Source organism: Hakea prostrata, chromosome 10, assembly GCF_041222555.1.
Source record: "Hakea prostrata isolate BN-2017 chromosome 10, UWA_Hpros_2, whole genome shotgun sequence".
Lineage (NCBI taxonomy): Eukaryota > Viridiplantae > Streptophyta > Magnoliopsida > Proteales > Proteaceae > Hakea > Hakea prostrata.
The window spans coordinates 26,286,999-26,296,648 of NC_142609.1; the positions used below are offsets into that span (position 1 = coordinate 26,286,999).

The following is a 9,650-nucleotide window of genomic DNA, read 5'->3' on the forward strand; positions in this document are numbered from 1 at the left end:
GCAATATGACAAGCTTACCGAATGTCGCCTACACCATATCCATTTCTATGTTGGGAAAATTCACACTTTACAGAAAGAAATTTTTACCTTGTTCTGACACACATCAATATGATTCATTGCATCCCCCGGCATAAAATATTGATTCAATTACTAGACTTCTTGAAAAAGATATACCCCAAAAAGATGGCCATCATGCTTGTCAGTTTGAGAAAGAATAAGGTGAGGAATGAGGGAGAGGAGAAGATGGAAGCCACGACTTAGTTGTGGAGTCTCGGATATAACTTGTGAGCACTACTCAAAGTAACTTTGCTATTTATAGGTTAATTTACAAGTCTATTCTATATAGGAAAGCATAAACCAATTTCAATTGGTATAAAACTCTTAATTCCCACCACTCTTTCCTATCGAGAGTTAGCGCAAAGCACTAACTCTCGATGGATCAATCATTTCCTAAATTGCCCTTTTCTAACACTCCCCCTCAAGCTGGAGCATATATATTACTCATGCCCAGCTTGTTACAAATATAGGTAACCCTTGTATTCCCTAGAGCTTTGGTGAACAAATCTACGAGTTGTTCTCCAGTCCTCACATGCTTGGGGGATATTATGCCTTGTAGTAACTTCTCACGAACAAAGTGGCAATCTACTTTAATATGCTTGGTACGTTCATGAAAGACTGGATTTGATGCTATATGAACCGCAGCTTGATTATCACACCATAACTTCATTGGTGTGTCATCAAAAATTCCTAATTCCTGGAGTAATTGTTTTATCCATACCATTTCGCATGTTACCTGTGCCATAGCACGATACTCAAATTATGCGCTTGATCTTGCTACCGCAGTTTGTTTCTTACTCTTCCATGATACAAGATTTCCTCCAATGAATGTGCAGTAGCCTGTAGTCAATCTTCTATCAATAGGTGATCCAGCCCAATCCGCATCAGAGAATCCTTCTACATTTCTATGTCCATGATTAGTGTAAAGAAGCCCGTGTCCTGGTGCTTTCTTAAGATACCTCAGAATTCGTACAAAAATTGACTCACAACACTGACAGGAAAGGCAATGTCAGGTCTAGTCACAGTCAGATAATTCAGCTTCCCAACAAGCCTTCTATACTTCTCTGGATCATCAAAAATGGTTCCATCTTCTGGCATTAACTTTAAGTTACATTCCATGGGAGTGTCTATGGGTTTTGATCCCAACATTCCTATTTCAGAAAGCAAATTCAATACATACTTCCGTTGAGATAAGAAGATGCCCTTTGTTGATTGGGCAACTTCAACTCCTAGAAAATACTTTAACTTGCCCAAGTCTTGTTAAAGAAATGGAAAAAGGATCACAATATTTGAGCTGGAACTTCTAGGCGCGTTACAACGTCGCTTTCCTTAAGATGTAATTCGCCCTCACATCAAGGTGCTATGAGGTATTGCGAACCGTCTCCCAGGATACAAAGAAGCCCAACTTCGAGTTGAATCTCTTGAGTTTTGCTAAGCACTCGCAAAACTCAAGAACAGAGAAGACTTCGGGATTTTCTCTCTTGTACTGCTGTTGTGAAGCTAGACGTATATATAGGCATTGAGGTGCCTCTACTGAACAGTTCATGACTCTGTTCGTATGGGTGCACCTCTCTGGTAGGATACGAATGCTGACGTTCAGATATGAGCCGTCGGATCGTTCGGCCGCACGATCTAATGGTCCATATTGAACCATCAAAACAATATTTATGGATCTACTTCCATCGCCCTAGATCTACCGTTGATCATAACACACGGTTTAGATCTGATCTCGCTCGAAGCAATGCAAAGTGCAAAGTGCTAAGTGAGTGCGCCACAAACGCCAGAGCCCCGCGCGCGCGTGCGAGTGCGCGCTCAGACGGTATACCGTCCTCACTCATACACTGCACACACACTGGCGTGTCTCATTATTATAAGTTAGAGTTAATAGGTGGTACCTATTAATTAACCTGGATTCCTACACCTCGGTTTCCAATGTGGGACTATATAATAATACACTTTCCTAAAATAAATAAAGGAAAGTTTTCCTCACTTACAAATCCAATAAAATGAAACATATTTTATTATATTAAAAATAATACAACAAGTCTTTGGTCTGAAATTTCTCTTGTAAATAGGTCTTTAACCTATCAATTCCTGAATTGTCATCTCCTGTAATGACAATATCATCAACATAAACTACAAGAAAGATCTTGCCTGGCATCGAGTTTTTAAAGAATACAGAGTGATCACTTTCACAACGAGTCATCCCAAATTCTATTACAATAGTAGTGAATCGTCCAAACCATGCTCGAGGTGACTGCTTGAGACCATATAATGATTTGCGGAGGCAACAAACCTTATTCTTCTCCCCCTGAGCAAAAAACCCAGGTGGTTGCTCCATATACACTTCCTCATGTAGATCTCCATGAAGGAAGGCATTCTTCACATCCAACTGAAACAAGGGCCACTTGTATGTAGCGGCAAGAGAGATTAAAATACGGATGGAAGTAAGCTTGGCAACAGGCGAAAAAGTATCAACATAATCTATGTCATAAACTTGAGCATAGCCCTTGGCAACGAGACGAGCTTTCAGGCGAGCTAAAGAACCATCAGGATTAACTTTCACAGTGAATATCCACCTACAACCAATAGCTGTCTTTCCTGAGGGTAAAGGCACAAGATCCCAAGTCTGATTGTCTTCTAAGGCTTGTAATTCTTTGTTCATTGCACTGACCCACCCAGGATTAGACAAGGCTTCAAGAACATTCTTAGGAATAAGATAAGTCTCGATAGTAGATAGAGCAATAGAGAACCCAGGTGATAAAGTAGAATATGAAATAAAGTTAGAGAGGGGATACTGAACACAAGAACGAGTACCCTTCCGAAGAGCAATGGGAATATCAAGGTCAGATTTGGCAGGAACGTCCGCAGGATCAACAGACGAAGTCGGCACAGAGGTAGAGACCGTAGTTGCGAGGGGGGGAGCTGGTGGTTTTGGCCGGCGCATGTACACTTTAGTGATGTCTAGCAGAGGTGGAGGGGAAGGAACTGTACCCTGTGGAGACACACTTTGAAAAATACATAGATCATCATTTAGGTCAGTTAAACTATGAGATTCAATGGAAAAAGGAGTTGACTCAAAAAATGACACATCTGCAGTAACAAAATATCTTCGTAAGTCAGAAGAATAACAACGATATCCCTTTTGAGTGTGAGAGTACCCCACAAAAATACACTTAAGTGCACGAGGATCAAGTTTAGAGATCCCTGGGCGATGATTACGAATGTAACACACACAACCATATATGCGAGGAGGCAAAGTAAATAAGGGAGATGAAGGAAATAAGAGAGAATGAGGAATGCCACCTTTTAAGACAGATGAAGGCATCCTGTTAATAAGATAACAAGCAGTTGAAACTGCATCAGCCCAAAAGGATTTAGGAACCTTCATCTCAAATAAGAGAGAACGGGTGACCTCCAATAAATGTCTATTTTTTCTTTCTGCAACCCCATTTTATTGAGGAGTGTCAACACAGGAGGATTGGTGAAGAATCCCATTAGAAGCCATAAATTTACAAAAAGGATCAGAGAAATATTCTTTGGCATTATCACTACGAAGAGTACGAATAGGAACACCTGAGTACGAAATTCAATAACAAAATTGCAAAATATGTCAAATAATTCTGAACGATTTTTCATTAAATAAAGCCAAGTGACTCTTGAAAAATCATCCACAAATGTAACAAAGTATCTGTAACCGGAAGTAGAACTAACAGGACAGGGTCCCCACACATCAGAATGAACTAGAGAGAAAGGGTGGTCTGATCTGTATTTATACGAGGAGGAAAACTCACACGATGAAGTTTTCCAAATTGACAAGACTCACAATCCAACTTTGACAGAGAATGAAAACTTTTATCTACCAATTTAAGGGTTTCCAGAGAGGGATGCCCCAACCGACAATGTATTTGATGGGGGATGAAAATACTAAAACAAGCAGTAGAGGATATCTCCTCGAATAGATACAACCCCCCAGACATACGGCCTCTACCAAGCATCTTCTTCATCGTAAGATCCTGAAATAAACAATATCCAGGAAAGAATTTCACCAAACAGTTATTAGTGGAAGTAAATTTATGAACAAATAATAGGTTAAATGGCAAATTAGGTACGTAAAGAACTGAGGGTAGGGTAATGGATGGAGTGAGTTGAATTGTACCCACTCCTTTAACATTGATGCGAGAGCCATCAGCAAGTGTAAACAAAGAGGATGATGGAACAAAAGAGGAAAATATACCTGTAACCCCGGTCATATGATCAGAAGCTCCTGAATCAATGATTTATGGGCGAGATGAGGTTGAAAGGCAAGCAGTAGCATTACCTATCTGAACAAGGGTGGCAGTGGCTGATTGTGGTTGAGTGGCCTGAAACTGAGTGAAACGAATATAATCTTCCTCAGTCATCTTTACAGTCTTACCCTCAGGATGAATTTTAGTAGTTGTAGACGCTGATTCATAAGTGATAATTGCATTTGCCATGTGGGGGGGCTTCCCATGAAGCTTCCAACAGTATCTTTGAATATGTCATGGACGACCACAATGATGACAAGTCCTAACTTGTCCTGGGCTATCAGTAGAGTTGTGTGAACCTGGATATTTTCCAGTATTATTTCCTCGAGTTCGTCCTATATTCTATCCACCATAAGTGCCTCGAGAAACTGTTGCCAAAGCTGAATTTTCTATAGAGTTATTGGTACTCTCCCTAGCAACACGAAGAACTCTTGAAAATGTGTCAGCTAACGTGGGTACATGATCACTACCAAGAATTTGTGCTTTGACTGCCTTAAACTCTTTTCTAAGACCTCCCAAGAAACCCATAACAGCTAATTGTTCTCTTTGATTTTGCATAGTTTTGACATCAGAGGAGATAGGTAGAATAGAGTTTAGTTCTTCATACATTCTTTTAAAATCTGCAAAATATTGGGTAATATCTTTGCCTTTTCTATCTACTCAATAAAATTCCTAGGACAATTCATAGATTCTAGCCAGATTATTCTGACTAGAATACAACACATTCAAATACTCCCATAATTCCTTCACAGTTTGTAAGTGAGTAACCAAATCTATCATATTATCGGCCAAGGAATTAAACATCTGCCCAAGTATTCGTGCATCAACAATTGCCCAAGTATCATCATCTATGGGTACAGTCTTAGTCTGATCTATCTGTCCCCATCCAGTAAGAACAATTTTAACTATAGCTCTCCATTGGTAGAAATTTGATCCACCCTCCAATTTCTTCTCAGTTAACCGATGAGAGGATGAAGAAATAATTTCAGTCATAGTATTTTTACTTAAAGTTTCTCCCATATCCAAACAATTTTAAAATCAAATCCCAGAAATCAGAATCAGAAATCAGAAACCAGAATCAGAATTATTCCCAGATTAATCTCAGAATTAGATTAATCTCATAAACATAAATAAACCAACTTGGACCACTTGAACCAACTTAAAACCAAACCAAACCAGAAAACTTAAAACCACCTTAAAACGAAACTTAAAACCAAACCAGAAAACTGAGTCATAAGAAGATCGATCGCAGCTTTCTTTCTCGAAGTCTCAAGACGATCGAAGTCTCGAAGTCTCAAGACGATCGATCTCTCTCACTCTCTCTTTCTAAGACAATCGATTGCAGGTCTTTCTCGAAGTCTCAAGACGATCGATCTCTCTCACTCTCTCTTTCTTGATCTAAAACCTAGGTGAAAACTTCAACTTGTTTCCCACCCACAACAAGTAATAGCGACAGCAGATCCGACAGACATTCTCAACCTCAAATCATAAAACGAAAAGATCTCAGTAAATCGCAATTTATTCGTACCTGAAAAATGCAGATTCGACATCAATCGTGGACAAGATCTTCAACGAAGACAAGCTGCATCAATCCTCAAATAAATCACCAACAAGTGCAGCGTAAGTTGCTGCATCCCTTTAATTTCTGGAAACGACTCTCACACCAAGTACAGTTTCTTTCCTTTCTATAGAATCAACTATTTGTACTAGTAATTCTTAGGATCGAAAGGAATAAGAGGACCTACAGCTCTGATACCATGTTAGTTTGAGAAAGAATTAGGTGAGGAATGAGGAAGAGGAGAGGATGGAAGCCATGACTTAGTTGTGGAGGCTCTGATATAACTTGTGAGCACTCCTCAAAGTAACTTTGCTATTTATAGGTTAATTTACAAGTCTATTCTATATAGGAAAACATAAACCAATTTTAATTGGTATAAAACTCTTAATTCCTACCACTCTTTCCTATCGAGAGTTAGCGCAAAGCACTAACTCTCGATGGATCAATCCTTTCCTAAATTGCCTTTTTCTAACAATGCTAAAGAGGAAGAGTAGCAAACTTTAGCCAATTCCCAAGAATATTGGAACACTACTAGGTGATGACTTGGTCATTAACTAACCAACTGGGAAAGGCTTGAGTCTTCAACTGCAAAATTCATTAAAAGATGCTGCAAAGTTGTTACTAAGAATCTATCTCCAAGTAGTGCACCTTCCACTATTCAATCCCAATACTCACTAGCAGTTAGGTGCACAAAATAAGACCATATGTACCATTTGAGGGCAATGATCATTTCCTGGATCAGCACAAAGCTAGAGATAATTTTAAAGGAACTTTTTTTTTTTTGGTAAATATTTTAAAGGAACTTGAGTTTCCATTGCTATTCCATGTTCAAGTAAGCAGAAACCGCCAAATCACTGAGTATACAAGCGAAGTACTAGCATTAATGATCTGATCTTCAGGCAAGATTTGAGCTTTTATTACCCTCACTTTTAAGCCTTTCCAATTTCATTTCATATTTCCTCTCCTTCTAATTCTTATTGAACTAGAATATTCGATTATTTGACCACCAGAAACAGCCTCTCCAGCAAAGCATGGAAGGCAGAGTACATATGCCCCTCCAGACCATGCAGCAGAGGGAACAACGTGCAAAAGGCACTCTTTTATATTCATTCAATTATTCTTCCAAAGTGCACGCCTCAAAACAATTCAATATATGCATCCCTTATGTTATTCTTTGAACAGACAAGAATCAAAAGATAACACAGCCAACATAATGAAAGCTTAAACCCAAACCCCTCCTCCCCCCTTTCAGTTGTTCCATTTCGAATTTTTTCTGAAAGATTAATCAGGGGTATAGGAAAGAGGGGGACTGTTACACATCATCTACTCAAGGAACGCCAGCAAATTGCCACAACAGCTCCACCTGTCCCACCACGTAGGTCCAATTGAACGAGTAAGCTTCCCGCCTTTATGAAGGATTACGCTTTCTAGAAAGCTCTCAGGTTGTTAGCTATGGAGGGACGTGATTGCCTACAATCAGATCTGATGTAACAAACTTCATGCTCTAGAAATCCTTTAAATGTAAGACAGTACTGGGAGATCAGTAAGAATGAAGTGAAGTCCTATTTCTTATTTATAAATTCCCTCCTCTGCCAGTCTCTCCCTTCTGAAACTCTTTCTTATAAATTCTTCCCTTTCTCTGCAACTTTCTCATCGAATTGTAACATTTGGTCCAATTGCCAGATACCATGGCTGAAGGAACCAGAGGACAACAAGCTGAAGAATTACTCCACCAGCTGAGTTCAGCATCCACCGACCATGCTAGTAAGATTGGTTCCCTCCAAGAGGCTATGGCAGAACAGCATAATAAGCTGGCTGAGCAACGAATTATGTTGGCCAAGATAATGTCCAAACTAACAGCCATTGATGGAAGGAATTCGCTGGGATCTCCAACACAAGATAGCAGAGGGATCTTAGGATCACCTCCAGTAGTTCAAATTCCATCCAGACGAGATCAGCACGGGTGGATTTTCCGAAATTGATGGGGATCCAATTGGATGGATTTTTCAAGCCAACAAATTCTTTAAGATCCATGGGACACCAGAGGATCAACGACTTAACCTGGCATCAATTCATTTGGAAAATCCAGATGAGAGTGAGAGAGAATTCAACCTCATAGAAGGTGGTGTTGCTGCTGATAGTCCAGCTCTGGTGGCTGTGGGTGTAATTAAAAGGGAGATTGTTTGTGGAAACTCATCTCTCTTCCTCATTGAACCAATAGACTGTACAAGCTTAATGGTAGTATCTTTAGGGACTGGTACAGCCAAGGTTGAAGAGAAATATAATGCTCAAGAACCAACTAAGTGGGGTGGTCTGGGGTGGATGGTTAGTGGTGGTTGCTTGCCAACAAAATCTTTCTCATCGAATTGTAACAGGGACAAAAACAAAGTGTCTCAGTAAAGGATGATTTCACGTTTCAAAACCCTTTTCCATTATCAATTAACCTAGTAGTCACGTAAAAATTCATTTCGAACAAGTCGTGATCTCGTTATTTGACCCAAATACAACTAACTACATTTTCAAAGTGTAACTAAATTGCCTCTAAGAATATATAAATATGGAGAATTTCTGAGGCAAGACCACACGATTAACAGAAGTTCTAAACAGAGGGGGGAAATGCTCAAAATACTTTAAAAGCTCGAGATTGAATAACCCTACCTTTCTAGTTCAATTTGCATACTAAAAGGAGAGAATAAAATAGGAGAAAGCAAGGAAAAGAACTTCACTGGTTATGAGAATTGACTGCTGAAGGCAACGATTCTTCTTCTTTTCGTTCCTCTGGACCCTCCACTTCTACACGACTCCTTCTCCTTCTCCTTCTCCTTCTTCTCTTTCTACTACCTCTCCTTTAACTTCGGCATCATTTTCGTCAGATGATGAAGCATAATCAACCAGAGACATTTCTCACTCTGTCGCTGCTCTCTTGCTCTCTCGTTTTTCATTACCAGAAATATACTTTCACTATTATATTATGTATATCATATCATATCACATTATATTATACTATGTACTATACTATTATATAAAAGCATTACTCCTCTTTTCTGGTTCCTTTGTTTTTATTTAAGTGACATATTTTTTGTACTAGTATTTTTATCATTTCTTTCTTTTGTCCCAAAAAATTATATGTTTTTATTTAAATGACATATTTTTTGTATTAGTATTTATCATTTCCTTCTTTTGTCTCACAAAATTATATAAAAACATGTACTCCTCTTTCGTGATAAATCTTTTTTTTTACTATTATATCTTTTATTTTTATTTATTATGACATATTTTTTGTACTAATCTCTTTTTCATTTTCTTCTTTTGTCTCTCACAAATTATTGATACTGTGTGTATTTTTTTTTTCAAATTAATAAAATCAAAATTAAAAAGATAATTTTTTTCAATGAATTTCGAATATACTATAAATCACAAGCTAGGAATTAGGAAAGCAAAAAAAAGAAAGTCTATCTAAGCTTTTCTCTTTGTAAACATCATAAATAATATTTTGATTTTATAAAAATTGTAAAATCCAATTTGAAAAGGAAACCAACAGATTTTATAGAAATTATAAATCGCAACTTAAGAAAAAATTGAATAAAATCATTTCGAACTTTCCCATTTTAAAAGTTTTTTCGAATCAGAAAATAAAAAAATTTCAGAAAAGAAAAATCTTCCAATGAATTTCGAATAAACTACAAATCACAAGTTATGAATTAGGAAAGCAAAAAAAGAAACTCCGTCTATGTTTTCCTCTTTGT

At 38.1% G+C, this 9,650-nt stretch overlaps 1 long non-coding RNA gene across 1 annotated transcript in view; it reads right to left on the reverse strand.

The window, feature by feature from the left end:
* The window catches only part of LOC149002372 (uncharacterized), a 46,748-nt gene extending 37,888 nt beyond the window's left edge, over window positions 1-8,860 (reverse strand). The window contains exon 1 of the long non-coding RNA XR_016170148.1: window positions 8,631-8,860. This is a non-coding gene — a long non-coding RNA (uncharacterized LOC149002372). The remainder of the gene's footprint in view (window positions 1-8,630) is intronic.
* Between the last annotated feature and the right edge of the window lie 790 nt (window positions 8,861-9,650).